Here is a 27,330-nt window from a genome sequence, read left to right as displayed (position 1 = left end):
CCATGCTCTTGTTTTTGCGTGTTACTTGATGAATTGGAAAACATAGGACAGGGAACCCTGTGATTGTGAATGATTCCAAAGCCGGATTGAAATTGTCAGTTGCCAGCGTTTGTTCATGATTGTGGTGGAGGTATCAGCACTCCATGTGCAACGTCCACCCTACCTTGGAGTAACGTCATTATTGAGTTTGATGGACAGACAAGTATGGCCATTAGTATATGCATACAAATGTGAGCACACAAATGTGTATGTAGGTATGTCTGCTTGATTATGCACAAGTGTGTGTGTGTCTGTTTTTGTGTGTGTGTCTGTTTTTGTGTGTGTGTGTGTCTGTTTTCGTGTGTGTGTGTCTGTTTTCGTGTGTGTGTTTGTTTTCATGTGTGTGTGTGTGTGTGTGTGTGTGTGTGTGTGTGTGTGTGTGTGTGTGTGTGTCTGTTTCCGTGTGTCTGTTTCCGTGTGTCTGTTTCCGTGCGTCTGTTTCCGTGTGTCTGTTTCCGTGTGTCTGTTTCCGTGTGTCTGTTTCCGTGCGTCTGTTTCCGTGTGTCTGTTTCCGTGTGTCTGTTTCCGTGTGTCTGTTTCCGTGTGTGTCTGTTTTCTGGTGTGTGTTAACTTGCTGATGGATTCTTGTCTCTTCCAATGTGTGTCTGACTAACGGTCAGCTAAGGAGAGTTCTGACGCAAAGAACTCTCATCTGTCTGACAACAGCTCAAAGCTGGGACACCGCTGACATCACAGAACACACACACACCAAGACAGCAGCATCACCATATTACCAAACACACTGGGAGAGACAAGAAGCCATAGGCAGATTACTGTAACACACACACACACACACACACACACACACACACACACACACACACACACACACACACACACACACACACACACACACACACACACACACACACACACACACACACACACACACACAGAAACACACACTCATGTGCACACACATGCAGGGGAGTGGTATGACAATGGCATCACCAGGTTTCTAACAGAGGCAGATGGAGTAGCCATAGACAGTGCACACCGATCACAGGGGGCTGCTGAGGGGAGGACGGCTCATAATAATGGCTGGAACAAAGTGAATGGAATGGCATCAAACACGGAAACCATGTATTTGATCAGTTCGATACCATTCCATTTAACCATTCCATGTACTCTGTTCCAGCCATTACTATGAGCCCGTCCTCCCCAATTGAGGTGCCACCAACCTCCTGTCACACAGACACGCCAGACCAGGCAACACACAATCACTCAGTACAGACAGACAAAGTATGAATGACCGTTGTTAGAGAGACAGAGTATGACGGGTAACGGGCAGCAGCGACATATACACTAGACTGATATGGTTGATCGAGGCAGCATGTAGCCTGTGGTCCCAAAGACATGATCGATAACAGCAATCAAACCGTGTCAGACAGACCGATCAGTGCGTGCGGCAGTATTGACACGGCACACACTGTTATTCTTCATTTTAAATAGCGCATGGGTCATGGGTGAATGTCCTTTCTAGAAAAAAGAATCGCACACCTATGAAGGCGAGGTGCTGGCTAGCGGAGTAGAAAACTAGAAAATAAGGGAAAGCCGCACACTCTAAGAGCTCAGATGCAAAAATGTAATAACCTAATAAGCAACGTTTCGACAGCAAAGCTGTCTTCATCAGGGTATCAATGAATGTCCTTTCAATGAATGTCCTTTCTACCTCACAAAGCTTAGAACACAGCGGAACATCCTTCTAACAACAGAGCACCAGACAAATCTGAGAAGGCAGTAATTAGACATGCACCTGGGCTACTTCATTGATTTGATGATTGGTTAGGCTCCATTCCGGTTCGTAAAAATGAAACAACTTGCTTTCGTTAAAGACAAACACCACAGGACAAAATGGAACCATGTATGACAACAACAACAACAACAACAAAAAACGTTGTCAGCGTTCCTCAAAAGAGGATTGTAAGGATTTTTCATGACCATGAACGAAAACATTATTGTATGATAATATCCCAAATTGTTAAAAAAAAATAACAGCCTTTTTTTCCCCCGCCAAAGCACGGTAGAGTGAACACGCATAACCACGATATGGAAATATGAATGAAACGTCCATATGCAAACACACACATACACAGCGGCAATATGAGAGCTCTGCAAATGAGAGCACACACACACTTACCATCTCTATGACAGCCTTTGAAACACACATAGTGGAGCACCCTAACAAAAGCATCTTTCTGCCGGGCACAGACAGCACAGACAGCACAGACAGCACACACACACACACACACACACACACACACACACACACACACACACACACACACACACACACACACACACACACACACACTCTCTGAAGAGAGACAGATTACCGATCAGTGGAGGGTTCCTGATCAGGTGAAATTGTGCTCCCCTAGAGAATAATGCTTCCCCATCACAGGAAGTCCTAGTCTGGTCCTCTGGGCTTAGTGTTATGTCACGAAACGTCCCCCCTGGTACATCCAGATCCAGGAAATAAAACCGACTGACAGATTGTCCTCCAGTCACACACACAGGAAGAAACAGAACACAGGGCAAGTTAATTTGATAACGTTATAGAAAGAGTGATGCCTCCTCTCTCTTTCACACTCTATTTTCTCTCTCTCTCTCTCTCTCTCTCTCTCTGTGTCTGTCTCTGTCCTCGCTCTGGTTCGTTCCACATCCACACAAACATCCTCACAAACACAGATCCTCCATCTGCTGCCGTCCCCTTGCCTTCTCCCTGCCCACCTCATGAATTATTCATTAGCCCCTCCCCCCACTTGCTCGGAAACACACGCGTGCACAATCGTTCACACACACACACTCACACACCACACACACACACATAGAAAGAGACAGACAAACACACGCACACACATTGACACAAACTCACACATGTGCATGCACTATCACACAGACACACAGCCAAAACCAGTCAAAGACACAAAAATGCATCTACACACAAGCACGCTCAAGCACACACATGCATATATAGACGAAGACATAAAAGCGCAAACACACACGTCATCCATGCGTGAACACACATGCAGAACACACTCGCACATATAATACACAGTCAATCGTGCATGAACACACACACACACATCACGAACAAACACACACACACACACACACACACACACACCCAGGCTCGTCCATGAGTACTGCTCTGAGGCGTAGCTGGCGATGTAGCCCACCGAGGTAGACCCTCAGCTGGGGAGGATTACGTGGTTCTTATGGTCGACCCTGCCACGGCTGGACGTGGGGTCAGGCAGGCCAGAGATAGAGGGAGCATGTGATGTGCGTTTCTCAGGAGAGAGTGTGTGTACACGTGCGGGGTCCTGGGTGCGTGCGTGTGGAGAGGGTGCAGTTAGGGCGAAGAATGTGTGTGTTTGGGTATTCTGTTGTGTGAGGGGGTGGGGGTTATCTAAGCATAGAGGCTGTAGGGGCATCTTAAATATCACCAACAGGGTCTTGAGTAGGCTGGGGGTCACAGAGGAGCAGCAAGAGGAGAGGGGGACATGGAGGGGGGTGTAAAGAAAGCAATAGTGTGTTGTTTAATCAGATTGGCGGGTGAAGAAGATCGGGGGGGGGGTGTAGAAATCCCCCTGTGATGTCTGGGTTTGACCTCCTCACCTCACGTCTGTCTACCGCTCGCTCAGCCCATCCTCACCCAATCAACCGCTCCGAAACACCCTTACCCAACCAATCAATAACCCCCACCCCACCAGTAACACACTAAGTCGCTAACCTAACAACAGCCCACCTCCAACCACAACCCCCCCCCCCCCCACACACACACACACATACTTAGAGATACGCACAAACAGAGACACACTTACCCACGTGCACGGACACAGATACACAAACACACTTTCTCTTGACTGACTGATTCTGTTGCTGCGCCCAGAAACACACACAAGAAGAGACAAAAGCACTCAGAACACACGCCAGAAAATGGTGACAGCGGCTTATAGTGTAGAGCTATGGGAGACTGCTTGAGCGTACATCGAAGAGTTTTGATGAAGAAATGCATTGGTTGTTTGTTGTGATCACAACCACTTGTTGTAATGTCTATCTTCCTCCAAGAGTTTGTGTCTATCAACAACACAGTTTAAGAGGCTGTGTTAGTAGCTGATTCACGCTGTTGCTAGAGCGGTGAAATTAGACAGCAGGAGTCGTCTATGATATTAGCGTCTCTCTTTAACTATGAGGGTGAGATAGTTGGAGGATTTACCCAAGAAAGAAGATATATTGGGGGAGACAGAGAGAGAGAGACGAGTCCCACGTCAGAGTTTTATACAGCATAGACAGTATAAAGGATGGCAGATCTAAAATAACTGGGCTCACTTTATGCCAGGGGCCAAGTGATAATTAACTGTGTGGTCGACCCCTTTATCACAAACATGCACATACACACACACACACATTACCCCATCCCATGATATCTTCCGGTTATTGAACCCTGTATGGGTCCATTCACCCTGGGCGATTTATACTGCAATTCCCTTTAATCAACAAAGACAAGTCAGTAGACACACACATATACACACACACACACACACACACACACACACACACACACACACACACACACACACACACACACACACACACACACACACACACACACACACACACACACACACACACACACACACACACACACACAAACATGCACACAACGATAGCAGGCCTCTGAAAGTGGACAAAGGTGACTCATTATTTTCCTTCCAGTAATGAGTAAATAAATCAAATGTTCAGATGAACAGATCAGAGCATCTCATGATTAGAATGATGATCTGGAGCAGAAGAATACTCCCTGCTTTCCCACTCTGACCCTGTCTGATTACTCGGGGTTTGGTTTGGTTCAGGGGCCAAATAAAGGGAGCGATATTTAGAACAAACGTATTATTTGCCTGGCTAATAGAACAGAAAGGTTATTAAAGGTTAACTCTACAAGTCCCGGTGCCCTAGTGTCTTTATCGCTCTCTAGGTCAACAACCAACAGTGGATGAACAGCAGTGGTACACATCCAGCTCCAGTCCTGACTAGAGGGCCAAAGCGATCTCTGTCTGCTAGTTCTCACTACTCATTAACACAGTCAGTGGGAGTAATGTAAAGAGCTTTGAGCACCTGGGAAAGCTATATACAGTGTATTCAGAAAGTATTCAAAATACACTGCTCCAAAAAATTAAGGGAACACTACAATAACACATCCTAGATCTGAATGAATTAAATAATCTTATTCAATACTTTTTTCTTTACATAGTTGAATGTGCTGACAACAAAATCACACAAAGATAATCAATGGAAATCCAATTTATCAACCCATGGAGGTCTGGATTTGGAGTCACACTCAAAATTAAAGTGGAAAACCACACTACAGGCTGATCCAACTTTGATGTAATGTTCTTAAAACAAGTCAAAATTAGGCTCAGTAGTGTGTGTGGCCTCCACGTGCCTGTATGACCTCCCTACAACGCCTGGGCATGCTCCTGATGAGGTGGCGGATGGTCTCCTGAGGGATCTCCTCCCAGACCTGGACTAAAGCATCCGCCAACTCCTGGACAGTCTGTGGTGCAACGTGGCGTTGGTGGATGGAGTGAGACATGATGTCCCAGATGTGCTCAATTGGATTCAGGTCTGGGGAACGAGCGGGCCAGTCCATAGCATCAATGCCTTCCTCTTGCAGGAACTGCTGACACACTCCAGCCACATGAGGTCTAGAATTGTCTTGCATTAGGAGGAACCCAGGGCCAACCGCACCAGCATATGGTCTCACAAGGGGTCTGAGGATCTCATCTCGGTACCTAATGGCAGTCAGGCTACCTTTGGCGAGCACATGGAGGGCTGCGCGGCCCCCCAAAGAAATGCCACCCCACACCATGATTGACCCACCGCCAAACTGGTCATACTGGAGGATGTTTCAGGCAGCAGAATGTTCTCCACGGCGTCTCCAGACTCTGTCACGTCTGTCACATGTGCTCAGTGTGAACCTGCTTTCGTCTGTGTAGAGCACAGGGCGCCAGTGGCGAATTTGCCAATCTTGGTGTTCTCTGGCAAATGCCAAACACCCTGCACGGTGTTGGGCTGTAAGCACAACCCCCACCTGTGGACGTCAGGCCCTCATACCACCCTCATGGAGTCTGTTTCTGACCGTTTGAGCAGACACATGCACATTTGTGGCCTGCTGGAGGTCATTTTGCAGGGCTCTGGCAGTGCTCCTCCTGCTCCTCCTTGCACAAAGGCGGAGGTAGCGGTCCTGCTGCTGGGTTGTTGCCCTCCTACGGCCTCCTCCACGTCTCCTGATGTACTGGCCTGTCTCCTGGTAGCGCCTCCATGCTCTGGACACTACGCTGACAGACACAGCAAACCTTCATGCCACAGCTCGCATTGATGTGCCATCCTGGATGAGCTGCACTACCTGAGCCACTTGTGTGGGTTGTAGACTCCGTCTCATGCTACCACTAGAGTGAAAGCACCGCCAGCATTCAAAAGTGACCAAAACATCAGCCAGGAAGCATAGGAACTGAGAAGTGGTCTGTGGTCACCACCTGCAGAACCACTCCTTTATTGGGGGTGTCTTGCTAATTGCCTATAATTTCCACCTGTTGTCTATTCCATTTGCACAACAGCATGTGAAATTTATTGTCAATCAATGTTGCTTCCTAAGTGGACAGTTTGATTTCACAGAAGTGTGATTGACTTGGAGTTACATTGTGTTGTTTAAGTGTTCCCTTTATTTTTTGAGCAGTGTAGTTAGTTTCCTCATAAATCTACACACAATACCCCATAATGACAAAGTGAAAACAGGTTTTAGAATTTTTTGCCAATGTATAAACAAACAAACAGAAAACGTTTTTACATGAGTAGTCAGACCCTTTGCTATGAGACTCAAAATTGAGCTCAGGTGCATCCTGTTTCCATTGATCATTCTTGAGATATTTCTCCAACTTGATTTGAGTCCACCTGTGGTAAATTCAATTGATTGGACATTATTTGGAAAGGCACACAACTGTCTATATAAGGTCCCACAGTTGACAGTGCATGTCAGAGCAAAAAACAAGCAATGAGGTCGAAGGAATTGTCCGTAGCGCTCCGAGACAGGATTGTGTTGAGGCACAGATCTGGGGAAGGTTACGAAAAGAATGTCTGCAGCATCGAAGGTCCCCAATAACACAGTGGCCTCCATCATTGGCCGCCAGGCCAAACTGAGCAATCGGGGGAGAAGAACATTGGTCAGGGAGGACCAAGAACCTGATGGTCACTAGACAAAGCTCCAGAGTTCCTCTGTGGAGATGGCAGAACCTTCCAGAAGGACAACCATCTCTGCCCTACTCCACCAATCAGGCCTTTATGGTAGAGTGGCCAGATGGAAGCCACTCCTCAGTAAAAGGCACATGATAGCCTGCTTGGAGTTTGCCAAAACGCACTTAAAGGACTCTCTGACCATGAGAAACAAGATTCTCTCGTCTGATGAAACCAAGATTGAACTATTTTGTCTGAATGCCAAACATCACATCTGGAGGAAACCTGGCACCATCACTACAGTGAAGCACGGTGGGGACTGGGAGACTAGTCAGGATTGAGGGAATGATGAACGGAGCAAAGTACAGAGATCCTTGATGAAAACCTGCTCCAGAGTGCTCAGGACCTCAGACTGGGGTGAAGGTTCACCTTCCAACAGGACAACAACCCCAAGCACACAGCCAAGACAACGCAGGAGTGACTTCGGGACAAGTCTCTGAATGTCCTTGAGTGGCCCAGCCAGAGCCCGGACTCTGTAGAGACCTGAAAATAGCTGTGCAGCAACGCTCCCCATCCAACCTGACAGAGCTTGAGAGAATCTGCAGAGATGAATGGGAGAAACTCCACAAATACAGGTGTGCCAAGCTTGTAGCATCATACCCAAGAAGACTCAAGGCTGTAATCGCTGCCAAATGTGCTTCAACAAAGTGCCGAGTAAAGAGTCTGAATACTTAGGTAAATGTGATATTTACCTTTTTTATTTGTAATAAATTTGCAAAAATGTCTAAAATCCTGTTTTTACTTCGTCATTATGGGGTATTGTGTGTAGATAAGGAAAACAAACAATTTGATACATTTTAAACGTAACAAAATGTGGGAAAAGGTCAAGTGGTCTGAATACTTTCCAAATGCACTGTATTTCTAATCCATGGTCATTATCATTATGTTACTGTAGCTCTAGACATCTATTGGCTTCAAGGTGTCACATTTGACCATGTAATTCCCTTGGTGAGATCAATGTACTGTTGACAGGAGTGTGTATTGTTATTCATGGTTGAAAGAATGTACAGTTGTATATTGGAGTCCTTGAAAGAAACAAAGAAAAACGTGCTGTAGCCCAACACACACACACACACACACACACACAACTGGTTGTATTCTCTCTGTGGGTCTGTCTAAAGGCCAGTGGGTTTTCCCTAATGGTGGAGGGACAATGTATCACATTCCTTCTCTACTGACGTCTGTAATGTGGGCTCCAGAAGTTATTGGGGTGGTCAATGGGGCTCTGTGTAAAGGGTTTCCATATAGAGAAGAGGGAACACATCGGGGGCAAAGAGACTGACCACTAGTGTCCGAGTGTCCAAGCTTGTTTACTTGTACAGTACGTACAAGTCTAGCAAAGAAGCTAAGGCATGCGTGCGTGCGCACACACACACACACTCACACACACAGACAGATGGTTGAACATAAAAGGCCCCTTGTCTCATTGGCATCAGGTACCACGCTAATTGAGCTGTTTAAATATTTAAAGCGACAGAGAGAGAGGGAATAAAAGAACAGAGGGAGGGGGTAGCCTAAAATGAGGGAGGGCGAGAGCCGGAGGAGGATAGAGGAGAGAGGGAGAGAGACGAGTCCGACATCAGGGTTTTAGAGGAAAATAGAGAGCCCCTTGTAGTTTTCGCGCAGAGAGAAAGAGAAAGAAAAGAGACATGATCATGGAAAACAAGCTATAAAGAGAACAGAGATGAGAGAAAGAGAAACAAAAATTTGGAGCACTAGCTAACAGCATTACAGGGTGTTTGACCTGGCGTGGACCCCTGGAGCAGAACACTGAGTGATAAACAGGATGTCCAAGAAGCCGTTGTTTATCTCCCAGTATCTCTCAACTGGACAGAGAGGGGCTTCATTAGCAACTAACAACAGCGTTAGGAGATGTGTTTGTGTGTGTGAGTTTGTGTGGCCTGATAACGGTACAAGAGGACTGAAGCATAATTACAAGAACGCTGTATGAGCACGTGAACCACAAGAGTTCTAGTCACGCTCAGAATTGGCATACATACAAGCTTTATAACACTTTACAAGCCCTTATAAGCATGACATAACGGGTATCTGCGCATTCCCGTACTGTCATGTCCTGGCCAGTATATAAAGTTAATTGTTTTGTAGTTTGGTCAGGGCGTGGCAGAGGGTATTTGTTTTATGTGGTTCGGGGTGGTGTGTTTGTTAAAAGGGTGTTTGGTTTAGTATTTTCGGGTTTTGGTTTATGTCTAGGTAGTTATATGTGGAGTCTAGTGAGTGTATGTCTATGTTTGGTTAATTGGGGTTGGGACTCTCAGTTGAAGGCAGGTGTTGTCTATCTGCCTTTGATTGAGAGTCCCATATATTAGGGTGTGTTTGTGATTTGTGGGTGATTGTTCTGTGTTGAGCCTATGCTAGCCAGACTGTTTGTAGTTGTTCGTTCGTTCTTTTTGTTTTGTGATTTTGTACGTTCATTTTTTGAAGTTAATAAATTCTCAAGATGAGCATACACGTACCTGCTGCGTATTGGTCCACATTTTCCGATGACGATTTCGTTATATCATCAGAGGACGAAGACAACCGTGACAGAATCACCCACCACCAAAGGACCAAGCAGCAGAGGAAGGAGCAGACGGAGTTCGAGTTGGACTGGCGGGAGAAGTGGACTTGGGAGGAAGTTCTGGACGGGGCCGGACCCTGGCATCAGGCTGGGGATTATCGCCGCCCGCAGTGGGAAATTGAGGCAGCCAAGGCAGAGAGGCGGTGGTACGAGGCCAGAGTGGACGCGCTGAAGGAGATGCACGAGAGGCACCCCCAAGAACATTTTTTGGGGGTGCACACGGGTAGTTTGGCTAGGCGTAAGAAGAGCCGGAAGCCAGCTACCCGTGGTTATATGGAGGAGCGTATGGGGTGGAGAGCACTATGTTTCGCTGAGAAGCGCACTCTCTCACCCATACGCACGCACAGTCCGGTGCGAGTTATTCCAGCCCCTCGCAGGTGCCGTGCTAGGGCAGGCATCCTCTGCGCAGCGCATCTGGTCGCCGGTACGCCTCCGAGGACCAGGCTACCCAACTCCCGCTCTACGCACGGCTACCATCAGGCCCCTGCACAGCCCAGTCTGCCCTGTACGAGCACCCCGCTCGTACAGGGCTACTAGTTCCATCCAGCCAAGGCGGGTTGTGCAGGAGGTAAGATCTAGACCGGCTGTGCGCCTCCATAGCCCTGGGTTTCCAGCTCCTGTCTCTCGTGCGGACCCGGAAGTGCGTCCACCCAGTCCGACTCGTCCTGTTCCCGCTCCCCGCACTAAACTGCAAGTGCGTAAACCCAGCCTCGCCAGTCAACAGTCATCATCAGAGCTGCCCGCCAGTCAACAGTCATCGTCAGAGCTGCCCGCCAGTCAACAGTCATCGTCAGAGCTGCCCGCCAGTCAACAGTCATCGTCAGAGCTGCCCGCCAGTCAACAGTCATCGTCAGAGCTGCCCGCCAGTCAACAGTCATCGTCAGAGCTGCCCGCCAGTCAACAGTCATCGTCAGAGCTGCCCGCCAGTCAACAGTCGCCAGAGCTGCCCGCCAGTCAACAGTCGCCAGAGCTGCCCGCCAGTCAACAGTCGCCAGAGAGGTCAGACTGCGCTGAACTGCCGGAGTGGCCAGACTGCGCTGAACTGCCGGAGTGGCCAGACTGCGCTGAACTGCCGGAGTGGCCAGACTGCGCTGAACTGCCGGAGTGGCCAGACTGCGCTGAACTGCCGGAGTGGCCAGACTGCCCTGAACTGCCGGAGTGGCCAGACTGCCCTGAACTGCCGGAGTGGCCAGACTGCCCAGACGGTCCCGAGTTTCCAGACTGTCCCGAGTTGCCAGACTGCCCAGACTGTCCCGAGTTGCCAGACTGCCCAGACTGTCCCGAGTTGCCAGACTGCCCAGACTGTCCCGAGTTGCCAGACTGCCCAGACTGTCCCGAGTTGCCAGACTGCCCAGACTGTCCCGAGCTGCCAGACTGCCCAGACTGCCCAGACTGTCCCGAGCTGCCAGACTGCCCAGACTGTCCCGAGCTGCCAGACTGCCCAGACTGTCCCGAGCTGCCAGACTGCCCAGACTGTCCCGAGCTGCCAGACTGCCCAGACTGTCCCGAGCTGCCAGACTGCCCAGACAGCCTGGAACGGCCTGAGCCGGAGCCACCTCCAAAAAGGTTGGGGAGGGGGGGGTGTAGCACAGTGCCGTCGTTGACGGCAGCCACCCTCCCTTCCCTCCCTTTAGTAAGGGGGAATTTTTCTTTTGGGTATTGTTTGGGGTTATTTTTTTTTGTTAAGGTGCTTCCGGGGTAGCACCTTTAAGGGGGGGGTACTGTCACGTCCTGGCCAGTATATAAAGTTAATTGTTTTGTAGTTTGGTCAGGGCGTGGCAGAGGGTATTTGTTTTATGTGGTTCGGGGTGGTGTGTTTGTTAAAAGGGTGTTTGGTTTAGTATTTTCGGGTTTTGGTTTATGTCTAGGTAGTTCTATGTGGAGTCTAGTGAGTGTATGTCTATGTTTGGTTAATTGGGGTTGGGACTCTCAGTTGAAGGCAGGTGTTGTCTATCTGCCTTTGATTGAGAGTCCCATATATTAGGGTGTGTTTGTGTTTGTGATTTGTGGGTGATTGTTCTGTGTTGAGCCTATGCTAGCCAGACTGTTTGTAGTTGTTCGTTCGTTCTTTTTGTTTTGTGATTTTGTACGTTCATTTTTTGAAGTTAATAAATTCTCAAGATGAGCATACACGTACCTGCTGCGTATTGGTCCACATTTTCCGATGACGATTTCGTTATATCATCAGAGGACGAAGACAACCGTGACACGTACACATAGTTTACTAATGGTGATGCTTGAAAAGTTGAACCACAAAATCAGCAAAATCAAAATTATGTTTCTACAGCACGTGTGTAGCTAGCTGCTCAAGGGTACTGTGACTATGACTGACTGTCAAAACATTTACACAACATCGATGGTTGAAATAAGCATAAACCATGAGGCATTTTGCCTTACTCAGTGACACTGAATTCCAACAAGATCTCGGAGTTTCCCGTATTATCCATGAACATCAAATTTTGACTCATTAATTCTGCGTGGTTACAGGGTTAATTCCTGGTGGTTACGGGATTTAAACAGAAACAAATGAAAGGTTAACAGTTTAGGCATTAATTCCAAGTGGTTAAGGTTAGGGCTATGGTTTGGGGTGGTCTTAAAACAAAATAATTAAAAACAAGGCACTGTTTCCATCAACTGTTATCAAGTATTCTCACGGCTTGATAGAGCATTGTGAACTGAGGTCTAAGCTGCATGCTCCGAGCATCATGAGTTTGCGCTCAGTGCTGGGCATTTGTTTTTCAAAAATGTTTGTGCGTGCCGAGGGAGGCATATATTAACATTTTATGGACCTTTTCAAACGTCCGGAATTGAAGTCTATTTCTAGTGATCAGGCTGCTGAATTTATTGTTGGGTAAATCCATTTGAATTCCATCACTTTTTGACAGCACCACTTTTGATTTGCACAAAATCTTCCATACATATTTGCCCATTGTAGGAGTACTCAGAAAGTTACTTCTTGGATTAAAGTGCTCAATTAAAGTGCTCAATGTTGACCTCTTTTGCATACCCCGCCATACCATGAGACATCCATGTCTTCATCACTGGACAAGATAAACGGTGGAGAATGATATCATTTAAAAGCTTAAGAAACAGGGTTGTCAAACTATTTCATGATTTGCAGAATTTTTTATTTTTTACCATTAAGAGGTTAAAGTCAATTTGACTTCATCTGAGGTTTTTGTGGTTTTGTGCCCACCATCGGTTGAGACACAACATGCTCTTGAATACAGGGTGGGTGTCGTGTTTAGGCTGATAAATGTACTAAAATGGGAATCAAATTGAAACTTTCAAATGATACCACAAAAATGGTTGGAGGTCCAGACGTAAGTAAATGTGTAACGCTCGTCGTTAGAAATGGACCAAGGTGCAGCGTGGTAGGCGAACATATTCCTTTATTTTCAAATGAACACCGTCAAAACAACAAAATACAAAAACGACTGTAAAGTTCTACAGGCAACACAGCACCTAAGCAAAAACAAGATCCCACAATCACAGGTGGGAAAAAGGGCTGCCTGAGTATGATCCCCAATCAGAGACAACGATAAATAGCTGCCTCTGATTGGGAACCATACTGGGCCAACAAAGAAATAGACACATAGATATGCCCACCCAAGTCACACCCTGACCTAACAAAATAGAGAATAAAACAGGTTGTCTAAGGTCAGGGCATGACAAAATGACTTGAATGGGGCCATATTTTTTTGTAGTAATTAGAAATTACAATTTCAATTCACACTTGAATGGTGTACCAGATAAATTGCTCTGAAGGGATAGGTCCATTCTATGAATTGTATTTCTATGATTGAAATGGGTCGATCTAAGCACCTCTATCTCTTAATGTTTTGGCATTCAGGTCTAAAAAGTCACTTTCTGACCACTTCTTCCATGGGCAAACATGTAGGGAATGTTTTGTTTTAAAACAAAAGGGATTGAATTCAAATGGATTTACCCTGTGTGATGGCTTGTCATGTAACATCTAGGCTAACTGGTAGGTGTGTAGCTGCAGTATGTGGTTGTATATCATTTTAAAGGACTTGTTAAATGAATGGTCATTTGTTGAAGTATATTATCCTAACATGGCTGTAGCTCCAGTAAGTCTGACTTTAGATCTTTATTGCGTGTAGGCTATTCCAAATAGCCAGCACACAGCCAGAGATGAAACAGCATCCCTAACTAGCGTGCAGCACTATCACCCCAGGACACTGACCTCCAGGGCAGCAGGTGACAGGTCAGCGGGCTGAGCCCAGAGTGGAGAGCCCTAGGTGGGGCTGCTGGGCAGCTGGGCAGCTGGGCGCTCTGCTGGAGGGTCTGGAGGGCTGCCCTCTCTCCATTCAGCTCCAGGGCTTTCAATGAAGCACCACACTGGGCAGGAGGACAGCCAAGGGACACGTGAATCATACACACACAGAGGCAGGCAAGCACACACAAACACAAGCACACAAGCACACAAGCACACAAGCACACAAGCACACAAGCACACACACACACACACACAGAGGCAGGCAAGCACACACAAACACAAGCACACACACACACACACAAGCACACACACACACACACACACACACACACACACACAGGCGTGCAAACACACCCGTGCACAGAAGTAAGCAGGCAGAAAAAAACACAAACACTCTGTCTCCTCCATGTCAACTGAATGAGACCATAAACCCTGTGAGTGTCCAATCCACTTCCTTGTTCTATTAGGAGATACTGTATAACAGACCTGTGCTGGAAAAGGAGCATCCTGGCCTGGCTTTTTTAGATCAATGTTACAGTCACATGTCTCTGGGCAACGACCACCGCCGCTTCAGGACCAGGACATACTGACCTGGCTGACCGGGTTGTCTGATGCTGTTTGTGACCGAGACATGACCGCTCACCAAAGGACCCAGTGTGCTCAGCTGGCGTACATACACATGAATCATACACACACAGAGGCAGGCAGGCACACACAAACACAAACATAGACACACACACACACACACACACACACACACACACACACACACACACACACACACACACACACACACCTTCCTGAGGTGTGTAATCACAGTACGCACAGTCAACCCTCCCCACTCCTGTTGCATGAAAACCACAGAACTACTAGGGTTAATAGAAAGAGTAAGCGGACAGAGACAAAGAGAGAAAGGATCATTTAGTCCAGACAGAGAGAGAGAGAGAGAGAGAGAGAGAGAGAGAGAGAGAGAGAGAGAGAGAGAGAGAGAGAGAGAGAGAGAGAGAGAGAGAGAGAGACCGCAAGAGAGAGAAGAAAGAGAAAGATAGAGATGGAGGGACGGAGCAAGCCTAGCCAGTAATTGGGTAAGCGTTGTCGTGACTACAGTGATGCTCAACAGCCCCCCTCTTACAAATGGCTTCCTGTTGATCTGTCAGCAGCAGCGGAAGGTCCACAAACACAGACCTGACAGACGAACTGACAGACGAACGTGGAGAGGAAAGGACTCTCACCAGACTCTTTGTTGAACTCGTGATAATGTGCTCTCTTGCTGTCTTAATGAATGGGGTTTCAATTCGATAAATGTCAACATAAATAACGTAATTTAGACAAACCGCAAAACAATCACCTTGCCCGTTACTATAGACTGAAAAACACTATGCGAATGGAGCAGTGAAACACAATAACACTCCAGTAACACATGACACCACAGTGACCATGTCATCATAAGGCAGTTAGAGAGGAGAGAGAGGGAGGGAGAGAGACAGAGAAAGAGAGACAGAGAGCGAGAGAGAGAGAGAGAGAGAGAAAGAGAGAGAGACAGGGACTGAGAGGGACAGAGAGAGAGAGAGAAGGAGAGAGAGACAGGGACAGAGGGACAGAGAGAGAGATCGAGAGGGGGAGAGAGAGAGAGAGAGAGAGACAGAGAGAGGGAAAGAGAGACAGAGAGAGACAGAGAGAGAGGGAGAGAGAGAGACAGAGGGAGAGAGAGAGGGGAGGTAAGAAAGAGAGAGAGACAGGGACAGAGAGAGAGGGGGGAAGCGAGAGGGGTGGAGAAAGAGAGAGAGACAGAGAGAGAGAGAGAAAGAGAGAGAAAGAGGGAGATAAAGAGTGAGGCAGAGAGCGGGAGAGCGTCCTTTAATTACGACACTGCAGACATGTTTTACACACACACTCAGTGACAGCAGGCCATGTCTGCCAGCATGTGTGTTGTCTTGAGACTGCGTGTCAGTCAAACACAAGCTGTTAGGCGGCGCCTTATTGTCTGACCCTTGGCCCTCTGTCTTAAGAAGCAGCCCCTACCACACACACACACACACACACACATAAGGGATGGGTATTTGAAATGATTTTACTATTCAAATAATATCGTGACATTTTTTCAGATAGTCAAAGTTCAAAAATAAAATAAATGAATAAAATATTTTGCTATTGACTATCTACCAATCAGAATGACGCGATAGAACATAAGTAATCAAATACTAACATTTGGATATCCACACACACACATGCACGCACCACGCACGCACACGCACACACACACACACACACACACACACACACACAGTGTGTCTTAAGAGGCCAAAGAGCAACAGGAGGTGCGGTCGTTTCGTCAGTTAATAACTGTCGGGGCCAGAAGGCCAGGAGGTGGGCAGGGTCAGAGCGGAGGGCCAGGGCGCCTGCCAGCATGCTTAAAATACCCCACCCCCCCTTCCTTTACGCCTCCTCCTTACCCGCATCTGACATAAGGATCATATGAACACAGGGTCATACACATATGGTCAAACAACACACTTTCTTGTCTCCTTCTCTCCCCATTTCTTGTGCTCACTGGCTAAATTACACACACATTCACACCGACTCACACACACCTGATAGAGCTTTCTCAAACTCATAGGCCTGAGTGCCCACCAACACACACACACACACACACAAACACACACAAACATCCCCAGCAGCAGTGTATGAAGGAACAATGGCGTCAGTAGCAGCTGGGGAGCAGGAGCCTGAGGAGGACAGAGAGAGGCCGGCATGTCTAATGATCAGCCAGCCAAGATAACACAGGACAGGACTGGACTGACTCTGACTGGCCATCTGTAGCATGGGCCATCTGCAACATCTGCCCCAATCAATTTCACGTTTACACACACACAGACACACACACACACACACAGCGTGTAGTGAGTACGGCCCAGTACATCACTGTGGCCAAGCTTCCTGCCATCCAGAAACCTCTATACCAGGCGGTGTCAGAGGAAGGCCTTAAACATTGTCAAAGACTTCAGCCACCCAAGTCATAGATTGTTTTCTCTGCAACCTTATGTTGTAATTGTAAAGATATATATTTTTTTATTACAGCTGCAGAGTTTTAAAACAGCCTATCACTCAAATATCGTTGCTTTAAATCAGTGCACGCGTAAGCAGTCTCTCGCAGTCTTATCAACTCGTTTCAAATGACATCCAAAATAAATAATCCTGTTCAAGATTGATATATATAGCCCTATATATAGATGTCCCACGCTACCTCTTTCAGGTAATACATTCAATGCAGTATTAGCCTTATATTTAGCTAATGAATGATGGGTTATGCATAATCTTCTAATTTATAACCTCTGTCTCTTGCACAATACGCATGCACCTGTGCTCCGCTGGCCTCTCTCCTTGCATGGAGTCCCATGCAAGAAAAGCTAGACTAGAATAGCTTGCTGGACATTATTGTTTTTTGCATTTCTTATTCCAATAGACTATTCGAAGAGGGATGCAAGCTCTTATTTGCAAGGCGCTACAGAGGGTAGTGCGTATGGCATCCAGGACCTCTACACCAGGCGGTGTCAGGAAGGCCCTACAAATTGCCAAAGACTCCAGCCACCCTAATCATAGACTGTTCTCACTGCTACCGCGCGGCAAGCAATGCCGTAGCGCCAAGTCTATATCCAAAAGGCTCCTTAACAGTTTCTACCCCTCAGCCATAAGACTGCTGAACCGCTATTGAAATGGCTACCCAGAATAATTGCATTGACTCCCCCTTTTTTTTTACGTTGCTGCTACTCACTGTTTATTATCTATGCATTGTCACTTTACCCCTACCTCCATGTACATACTACCTCAATTACCTCAACTAACCTGTACCCCAGGACATTGACTCAGTACCTTTACTTTTATTGTATTACTTTTTTTTTACTTTAGTTTATTTAGTAAATATTTTCTTAACTCTTATTTTTCTGAAAACGGCATTGTTCATTAAGGGCTTGTAAGTAAGCATAAGGTCTACTCGGCACATGTGACAAATATAATTTGATTAGATTTGACTTGAACGTTAAATACAGCAGCCAATAGAACTCAATGGTAGTTTGGAAGAAGATTGATGTGTGATGGTGGTAGGCTATAGCGTTTATTTATTCAGACCCACATATTCTGTTCTTGTATGCAACAAGCAGGGTTGGGTAGGTTACTTTCTAAATGTTATCCGTTAACGTTACTAGTTATCTGTCCAAAATTGTAATTAGTAACATAACTTTTGGATAACCCAAACTCAGTAACTTAATCTGATTACATTCAGTTACTTTTTGATTACTTTCCCCTTAAGAGGCATTAGAAGAAGACAAAAATGTATGTTACCAATTAAACGACATCCACTGCAGGATAAATCAATGTTAAAGTTTACATAGCTGACCATATATGGATGTTACATTTTACTTTATGGATTGGTTATGTAGGCTTCTTCTAACCCATCACTTTCTACTCCATCTAGTAATACAATAAAACCATATCTTTATATTAAAAACCAATTTCTATCAGAATTCCAATCATTAAAAAGAAATGTTATACCCCTTGATCTTCAAGAATAGGACTTGGAAATATGGAAGTATAGATTAGCCAAACTGTTTTACCTGAGCATAACCCAAAACGAAGGACTTATTAGCCAGCCATACTAGGTTGTTTATGATTTTGTTGTCATGGAGTACTGATTGGGCTCATTGATTCGAGTTGAAAAATAAATGCTGCGCTCATGGAATGGCATGCTTTGAGCACTATTGAAAAGTGCGATTTACATGTGAAAAATGAATGTCATACGCTACATTTGCTATAGGCCTATTGTTTACCTTTTTGTTGGTGACACTTTGATATCTTGATAATATGCAGCTGTTTAAAAGGCAAATTCACAGATTAAACAATAACAAAACGGTCGCCCCGCCTCTGTTTTTTCTAAAAAGCTGAGGGATGGGCCTGGAGAAATGTAACCACTCTCAGATTAATAGCCAGAGCTATGGATGCAAAGACTGACCCTCCATGATATCAAAAGTATTGTGTTAACCATGTTATGAGGCTATAGAGTGCTTGTTTACATTTACAATTTTTACAAATATTGGAAAAAAACAAGCTTTATATTTTGGGTTCTCATGGAGTGTGACAGTTGAACTAAGCTCATGAGGAATTTATAAGTTATATTCTTCAAGAATTAGTGGATATATATATATATAATTTCTAAGTCCAGAAATGGATGTAGCAACTACAGATTGCCTCTTTTAAGTCTATCAAAAGTGTGCGAGTTTGAGCATGTGTCCTTTAGGCATATGGATTATTTTATTTTATCAGCATGAATCAGTTTGAGCAATAAAAGCCTCACTTTTATTCCATAGGCTGGGATCCGCACTGTGCAGCTGTTGTAAGAGCGCATTTTTCACTGGCTGGCCACTGGTTTCAAAAACAATGATTGATAGGCAGCTTAAACTTCTTGAATTCAACCATTATTGGGTTCAAATACACGTTTAGATTTGTGAACAGCCATCCACAACAACCACAATCCGTAAGGCGCAAACAGCTAAATAAGAGAGATTCACATCAATGCCCTATGTAGATATCAATAATAAGGGATATCCGTATCGCCGTAGACTACACCATCGCTGTCATCCTTGCCTCCAAGCGTTTATTCAAATTGGATAATCTTTGTGTGCCGACAGCAGTCACACCATTGGAAGACATAGCTTGGACTGTAGGATACAAAATCCTTTTCCTGCTCTTTTCCCGCGATCCATCAAACACATTTGGTGTGTCATCATAGTGGTTTCTGATTTATGGTCAGAATACATTTCAAATTTCACCTTTTTTCAATGCTCATTCAAATGTCATTGAGAAAACAGTGTGTCAAAGATTTTTTTTCTGCAAATATCTTTTCTGAATTTAAAAGTAATTCTCGAAGTAATCATCTAGTTTTTCAAAAGTATCTGTAATCTGATTACTATATTTTTGCTGGTAACGTAATGAATTACAGTTCGTTTTTTTGTAATTACATGTAATCCGTTACTCCCCAACCCTGACAACAAGTGACTCCAAAATGACACAATACATTATTTACCATTCATTACTATATGGCAGAAACTAATCTGAAACAAACAAAACAAACAACAAATGCAAACAACAAGTTTGTAGAGTCACATGCTTGATGTAATCATTGCATGCTAGGAACATGGGACCAAATACTAAACTTTTGACTACTTTAATACACATCTAAGTTCATTTGTCCCAATACTTTTGGTCCCCTAAAATAGGGGGGCAATGTACAAAAAGCGCTATGATTTATAAACGGTTCATACCCAGTCTGCACTTTAGGTTGAGAAAGACATCATGGCTTACTGTCAGGTTGGTTATCATTAGTCATCAAATTACCTCCCCTCTCTCTTTTTTTTCCTCTCTCTCTCTCTCTCTCTCTCTCTCTCTCTCAATTTCATTTCAGGGGCTTTATTGGCATGGGAAACATCTGTTTACATTGCCAAAGCAAGTGAAATAGATAATAAGCAAAAGTGAAATAAACAATAAAAAATGGACCATTGCACTCACAAAAGTTCCAAAAGAATAAAGACAATTAAAATGTCATATGTCTATATACAGTGTTGTAATGATGTGGAAAAAGTGAAAGTACAAAAGGGAAATAAATAAACATAAATTTAAGTTGTATTAACAATGGTGTTTGTTCTTCACTGGTTGCCCTTTTCTTGTGGCAACAGGTCACAAATCTTGCTGATGTGATTGCACACTGTTGTATTTCACCCAATAGATATGGGAGTTTATCAAAATTGGATTTGTTTTCAATTTCTTTGTGGGTCTGTGTAATCTGAGGGAAATATGTGTCTCTATTATGGTCATACATTTGGCAAGGGGTTAGGAAGTGCAGCTCAGTTTCCACCTCATTTTGTGGGCAGTGTGCACATAGCCTGTCTTCTCTTGAGAGCCAGGTCTGCCTTTGGCAGCCTTTCTCAATGGCAAGGCTATGCTCACTGAGTCTGTACATAGTCAAAGCTTTCCTTAATGTTGGGTCAGTCACAGTGGTCAGGTATTTTGCCACGGTGTACTCTCTGTTTAGGGCCAAATAGCATTCTGGTTTGCTCTGTTTTATTGTAAATTCTTTCCAATGTGTCAAGTAATTATCTTTATGTTTTCTCATGATTTGGCTCTGTCTAAATGTGTTGCTGTCCTGGGGCTCTATGGGGTCTGTTTGTGAACAGAGCCCCAGGACCAGCATGCGTCTCCAGGTTCATTTCTCTGTAGGTGATGGCTTTCTTATGGAAGGTTTGGGAATTGCGTCCTTTTAGGTGGTTGTAGAATTTAATGGCTCTTTTCTGGACTTTGATAATTAGCGGGTATTGGCCTAATTCTGCTCTGCATGCATTATTTGTGGTTTTACGTTGTACATGGTGGATATTTTTGCAGAATTCCGCATCCAAAGTTTCAATTTGGTGTTTGTCCCATTTTGTAAATTCTTGGTTGGTGAGCAGAACCCAGACCTCACAACCATAAAGGGCAATGGGTTCTATAACTGATTGAGGGTATTTTTTGCCAAAACCTAATTGGTATCTGGAGGTATGTATCGTTTTTTTTTTGTGCTCTAGGGCAACGGTGTCTAGATGGAATTTGTATTTGTGGTCCTGGTAACTGGACCTTTTTTGGAATACCATTATCTTTGTCGTACTGAGATTTACTGTCAGGGCCCAGGTCTGACATAATCTGTGCAGAAGATCTAGGTGCTGCTGTAGGCCCTCCTTGGTTGGGGACAGAAGCACCAGATCATCAGCAAACAGTAGACATTTGACTTCAAATTTTTGTAGGGTGAGGCCGGATGCTGCAGGCTGTTCTAGTGCCCTCGCCAATTCTTGATAAATATGTTGAAGATGGTGGTTGCTTGATCTGCATCCCTGTCTCACCCCACGGCCCTGCGGAAAGAAATGTGTGTTTTTTGCCAATTTTAACCGCACACTTGTTGTTTGTGTACATGGATTTTAGAATGTTGTATGTTTTTCCCCAAACACCACTTTCCATCAATTTGTATAGCAGACCCTCATGACAAATTGAGTAAAAAAAAAATGGAAATCAACAAAGCAGCAGAAGACTTTGCCTTTGTTTTGGTTTGTTTGTTTGTCAGTTAGGGTAAGCAGGGTGAATACATGGTCTGTCGTATGGTAATTTGGTAAAAAGCCAATTTGACATTTGTTCAGTACATTGTTTTCACTGAGGAAATGGACGAGTCTGCTGTTAATGGTAATGCAGAGGATTTTCCCAAGGTTGATGTTGACGCATATTCCACGGTAATTATTGGGGTCAAATTTGTCTCCACTTTTGTGGATTGGGATGATCAGTCCTTGGTTCCAAATATTGGGGAAGATGCCAAAGCCAAAGATGATGTTAAAGAGTTTAACTATAGAACTTGTGTTCTGTATATTCGATCATTTCACTGAGGATACCATCAACACCACAGTCCTTTTTGGGTTGGAGGGTTTGTATTTTGTCCTGTAGTTCATTCAATGTAATTGGAGAATCCAGTGGGTTCTGGTAGTCTTTAAAGTTTGATTCTAAGATGTGTATTCAATCATGTATATGTTTATGCTGTTTGTTCTTTGTTATAGGGCCAAAAGGATTGGAGAAGTGGTTTATCCATACATCTCCATTTTGAATAGATAACTCTTCATGTTGTTTGTTTAGTGTTTTCCAATTTTCCCAGAAGTGGTTAGAGTCTATTGTAACACCCTGGCCATAGAGAGGGGTTTTTTGTTCTTTATTTTGGTTAGGCCAGGGTGTTACATTGGGTGGGCGTTCTATGTTCATTTCTCTATGTTTTGTATTTCTTTGTTTTGGGCCATGTGTGGCTCCCAATCAGGCACAGCTGAAGCTCGTTGTTGCTGATTGGGAGTCACACATAAGGAGCATGTTTTTCCTTTGGGTTTTGTGGGTAATTGTTTCTGTTAGTGTTTTGCACCTGACAGGACTGTTTGGCTGTCAGTTTTCTTGTTTTTTGTATAGTGTTCACGTTGTTTGTATTAAATTCTCATGATGAACACTAACTCCGCTGCACCTTGGTCTTCTTCCGACGACGGCCGTTACATCTATGGATTCTTCAATTACATTGAGCTGATTTCTGACGTGCTGTTCCTTCTTTTTCCGTAGTGTATTTCTGTATTGTTTTAGTGATTCACCACAGTGAAGGCGTAGGCTCAGGTTTTCTGGGTCTCTATGTTTTTGGTTGGATAGGTTTCTAAAAACAATTCTTAGGTTTTTGCATTCTTCATCAAACCATTTGTCATTGCTGTTAATTTTCTTCGGTTTTCTGTTTGAAATGTTTCGTTTTGAAAGGGAAGCTGAGAAGTCAAATACACTTTAGGTTTTCTACTGCCGAGTTTCCATCCTTCACTATTATAGTCCAATGTTTTGTCAGGGAAGTTGTCTAAAAGGGATTGAACTTGTTGTTGCATAGTTGTTTTTTGGTAGGTTTCCACACTACTTTCCTTCCCTCTATAGTATTCCTTAATATTATTCAGTTCCTTTGGCTTTGATGCCTCATGATGGAGTATTGCTCTGTTCAAGTAGACTGTGATTTTGCTGTGATCTGATAGGGGTGTCAGTGGGCGGACTGTGAACACTCTGACAGACTCTGGGTTGAGCTCAGTGATAAAGTAGTCTACAGTTCTATTGCCAAGAGATGAGCTATAAGTGTACCTACCATAGGAGTCCCCTCGAAGCCTACCATTGACTATGTACATACACAGCGTGCGACAGAGCTGCAGTAGTTGTGATCCGTTTATTTTGGTTATGTTGTCGTAGTTGTGCCTAGGGGGGGCATATGGGGGAGGGAATGCTGTCACCTCCAGGTAGGTGTTTGTCCCCCTGTGTGTGGAGGGTGTCAGGTTCTTGTCCAGTTCTGGCATTTAGGTCGCCACAGACTAGTACATGTCCCCTGGTCTGGAAATGATTGATTTCCCCCTCCAGGATAGAGAAGCTGTTGTAAGAATATTTTAAGATAGTACACAATGCAGACGACTAGAGGTCAATAGGGAGTTAACGATTAATGGAAATAGTTGTTTTTCAGTTCAACATCTGTTTAGAATCTGTGTAGGGGTTTCAGTCCTGGACTCATAGCTACGTGTGGCAAGATTTCATTGGTCTGAATGGTCTATACATTGAGTCTGAAACAGGATTCTAGTTATTTGGCCATTGGCACAATTTTACTGCTAGGAATTCTAATTGGTCAACCACAGGCTAGGGTTGGGGGTTATAAATTACATCCTGACGCTTTGTTCTGTGTAGCAAATTGAGGACAGGGAAGAATGAACATCGACCATCTACTTCCCAGCATATGATTTGTTCTCTTTGAATAAACCTATTTTTCTCCTCCTGATTTGCTTTGGAATCTGTGTTATTGAAGACTAACATCAATTGCTAACACTGTCTTCATTAAAGTATGGGGATACTAGTGGGGAGATATAGGTAGCACACAGGAGGACATTTTTCTCTGTTGAGATCATTTCCTTTTACATTTCTAGCCAAATGTAAAATGTTCCTGTTTTGATTAATTTAATAGACTGAATTAGGTCTGCTCTATACCAAATTAGCAAAACCCCTGAGTCCCTTTCCTGTTTCACACCTGGTAGTTTGGTGGATGGGACTACCAGCTCTCTGTAACCTAGAGGGTAACCAGTGGGTCCATCTCCTCTATACCATGTTTCTTGTATGATGCCATTTCTGACTTCTTTGGTGAAGTCCAGGTTCCTGCTCTTTAGGCCAAAGGCAGATGACCTCAGGCCTTGGATATTACAGGATGCGATGGGGAAGGCTTTGTGTTCCATAAAGTGTCCAATATTGTTAGTCGTGTGGTTTGGCCTCACTCTCTCTCTTCTCTCTCTCTGCTGAGAAGGACCTGCAGGCATATTATTCTGTGAAAAAAACACTAGTGCCTGGATGAGTTTCACACATCTAAAAGCCAATTACCCAGAATGGAACACACACAATCTCTCTCTCTCTCTCTCTCTCTCTCTCTCACTCACACCCACCCACCCACCCCACCAGCAGCAGCAGCACCAATGGTGCTTATCTGCCTTGACAAAACAACACCCTTCTTACAATTAACTCTTCCCTCTAGACCCCTCAATTATTATGAGTTAACTAACCTATCCATTCCGGGGAGAGAGATTGGTTGCGATGGGTACTGTATGGTGAGAGAGAAAGGTTGAGAGAGATTTAGAGAAAGAAAGGTGGGACAGAAAGGTCCCTCTCCATGGATCTATAATATATGCTGTGAACACTCCCTCCAACCGGACGTATTACAAAGGGATTATTGTTGGTCTGAGAAGCAGTCTTTCAGTCTGCCCCGAGGCAGTGTCCAGTTAGCATCACTAATTACACACGCCTCACTCCAAACTAGGGCTGTCCCCGACCAAACAAAATCTTGGTCGACTGAGATTTGTCTGTTCTTTCAACCAATCGATTGCTCGAAACTTTAAAACGTGTATTTGTCCATATATTGACACACCTGATGTTTGAATAAAATCAACTATACAGTGGGGGGGAAAAGTATTTGATCCCCTGCTGATTTTGTACGTTTGCCCACTGACAAAAGAATGAGCCATCTATAATTTTAATGGTAGGTTTATTTGAACAGTGAGAGACAGAATAACATCAAAAATATCCAGAAAAACACATGTCAAAAATGTTAGAAATTGATTTGCATTTTAATGAGGGAAATACGTATTTGACCCCCTCTCAATCAGAAAGATTTCTGGCTCCCAGGTGTCTTTTATACAGGTAACGAGCTGAGATTAGGAGCACACTCTTAAAGGGAGTGCTCCTAACCACAGCTTGTTACCTGTATAAAAGACACCTGTCCACAGAAGCAATCAATCAATCAGATTCCAAACTCTCCACCATGGCCAAGACCAAAGAGCTCACCAAGGATGTCAGGGACAAGATTGTAGACCTACACAAGGCTGGAATGGGCTACAAGACCATCGCCAAGCAGCTTGGTGAGAAGGTGACAACATTTGGTGCGATTATTCGCAAATGGAAGAAACACAAAAGAACTGTCAATCTCCCTCGGCCTGGGGCTCCATGCAAGATCTCACCTCGTGGAGTTGCAATGATCATGAGAACGGTGAGGAATCAGCCCAGAGCTACACGGGAGGATCTTGTCAATGATCTCAAGGCAGCTGGGACCATAGTCACCAAGAAAACAATTGGTAACACACTACGCCATGAAGGACTGAAATACTGCAGTGCTCGCAAGGTCCCCCTGCTCAAAAATACATATACATGCCCATCTGAAGTTTTCCAATGAACATCTGAATGATTCAGAGGACAACTGGTGAAAGTGTTGTGGTCAGATGAGACCAAAATAGAGCTCTTTGGCATCATCTCAGCTCGCCATGTTTGGAGGAGGAGGAATGCTGCCTATGACCCCAAGAACCCCATCTCCACCCTCAAACATGGAGGTGGAAACATTATGTTTTGGGGGTATTTTTCTGCTAAGGGGACAGGACAACTTCACCGCATCAAAGGGACGATGGACGGGGCCATGTACCGTCAAATCTTGGGTGAGAACCTCCTTCCCTCAGCCCGGGCATTGAAAATGGGTCGTGGATGGGTATTCCAGCATGACAATGACCCAAAACACACGGCCAAGGCAACAAAGGAGTGGCTCAAAAAGAAGCACATTAAGGTCCTGGAGTGGCCTAGCCAGTCTCCAGACCTTAATCCCATAGAAAATCTGTGGAGGGAGCTGAAGGTTCAAGTTGCCAAACGTCAGCCTCGAAACCTTAATGACTTGGAGAAGATCTGCAAAGAGGAGTGGGACAAAATCCCTCCTGAGATGTGTGCAAACCTGGTGGCCAACTACAAGAAACGTCTGACCTCTGTGATTGCCAACAAGGGTTTTGCCACCAAGTACTAAGTCATGTTTTGCAGAGGGGTCAAATACTTATTTCCGTCATTAAAATGCATATCATTTTATAACATTTTTGACATGCGTTTTTCTGGATGTTTTGGTTGTTATTCTGTCTCTCACTGTTCAAATAAACCTACCATTAAAATTATAGACTGATAATTTCTTTGTAAGTGGGCAAACGTAAAAAATCAGCAGGGGATCAAATACTTTTTTCCCCCACTGTATGTAGGCTACTGAGTTTTCTTGACTCTTTAA

At 44.7% G+C, this 27,330-nt stretch overlaps 1 protein-coding gene across 14 annotated transcripts in view; it reads right to left on the bottom strand.

The window, feature by feature from the left end:
• The window catches only part of nfasca (neurofascin homolog (chicken) a), a 150,978-nt gene that overhangs the window by 91,149 nt on the left and 32,499 nt on the right, over positions 1-27,330 (bottom strand). For 9 of the 14 annotated variants that reach the window (XM_014131782.3, XM_014131788.3, XM_014131789.3 and 6 more), the window contains exon 1: positions 2,376-2,726. The exons of 1 other annotated variant lie outside the window; for it this stretch is intronic. The gene's annotated coding sequence lies outside the window, so the exon portion shown is untranslated. Of the gene's footprint in view, positions 1-2,375; positions 2,727-27,330 lie in introns of those variants that run through there. 4 more of the 14 variants (XM_014131796.3, XM_014131798.3, XM_014131799.3 and 1 more) reach the window with 1 other exon arrangement.

This window comes from Salmo salar, chromosome 12, assembly GCF_965601325.2.
Source record: "Salmo salar chromosome 12, fSalSal1, whole genome shotgun sequence".
NCBI classification, from domain to species: Eukaryota; Metazoa; Chordata; class Actinopteri; order Salmoniformes; family Salmonidae; genus Salmo; species Salmo salar.
This window is presented reverse-complemented; position numbering and strand designations above follow the sequence as displayed.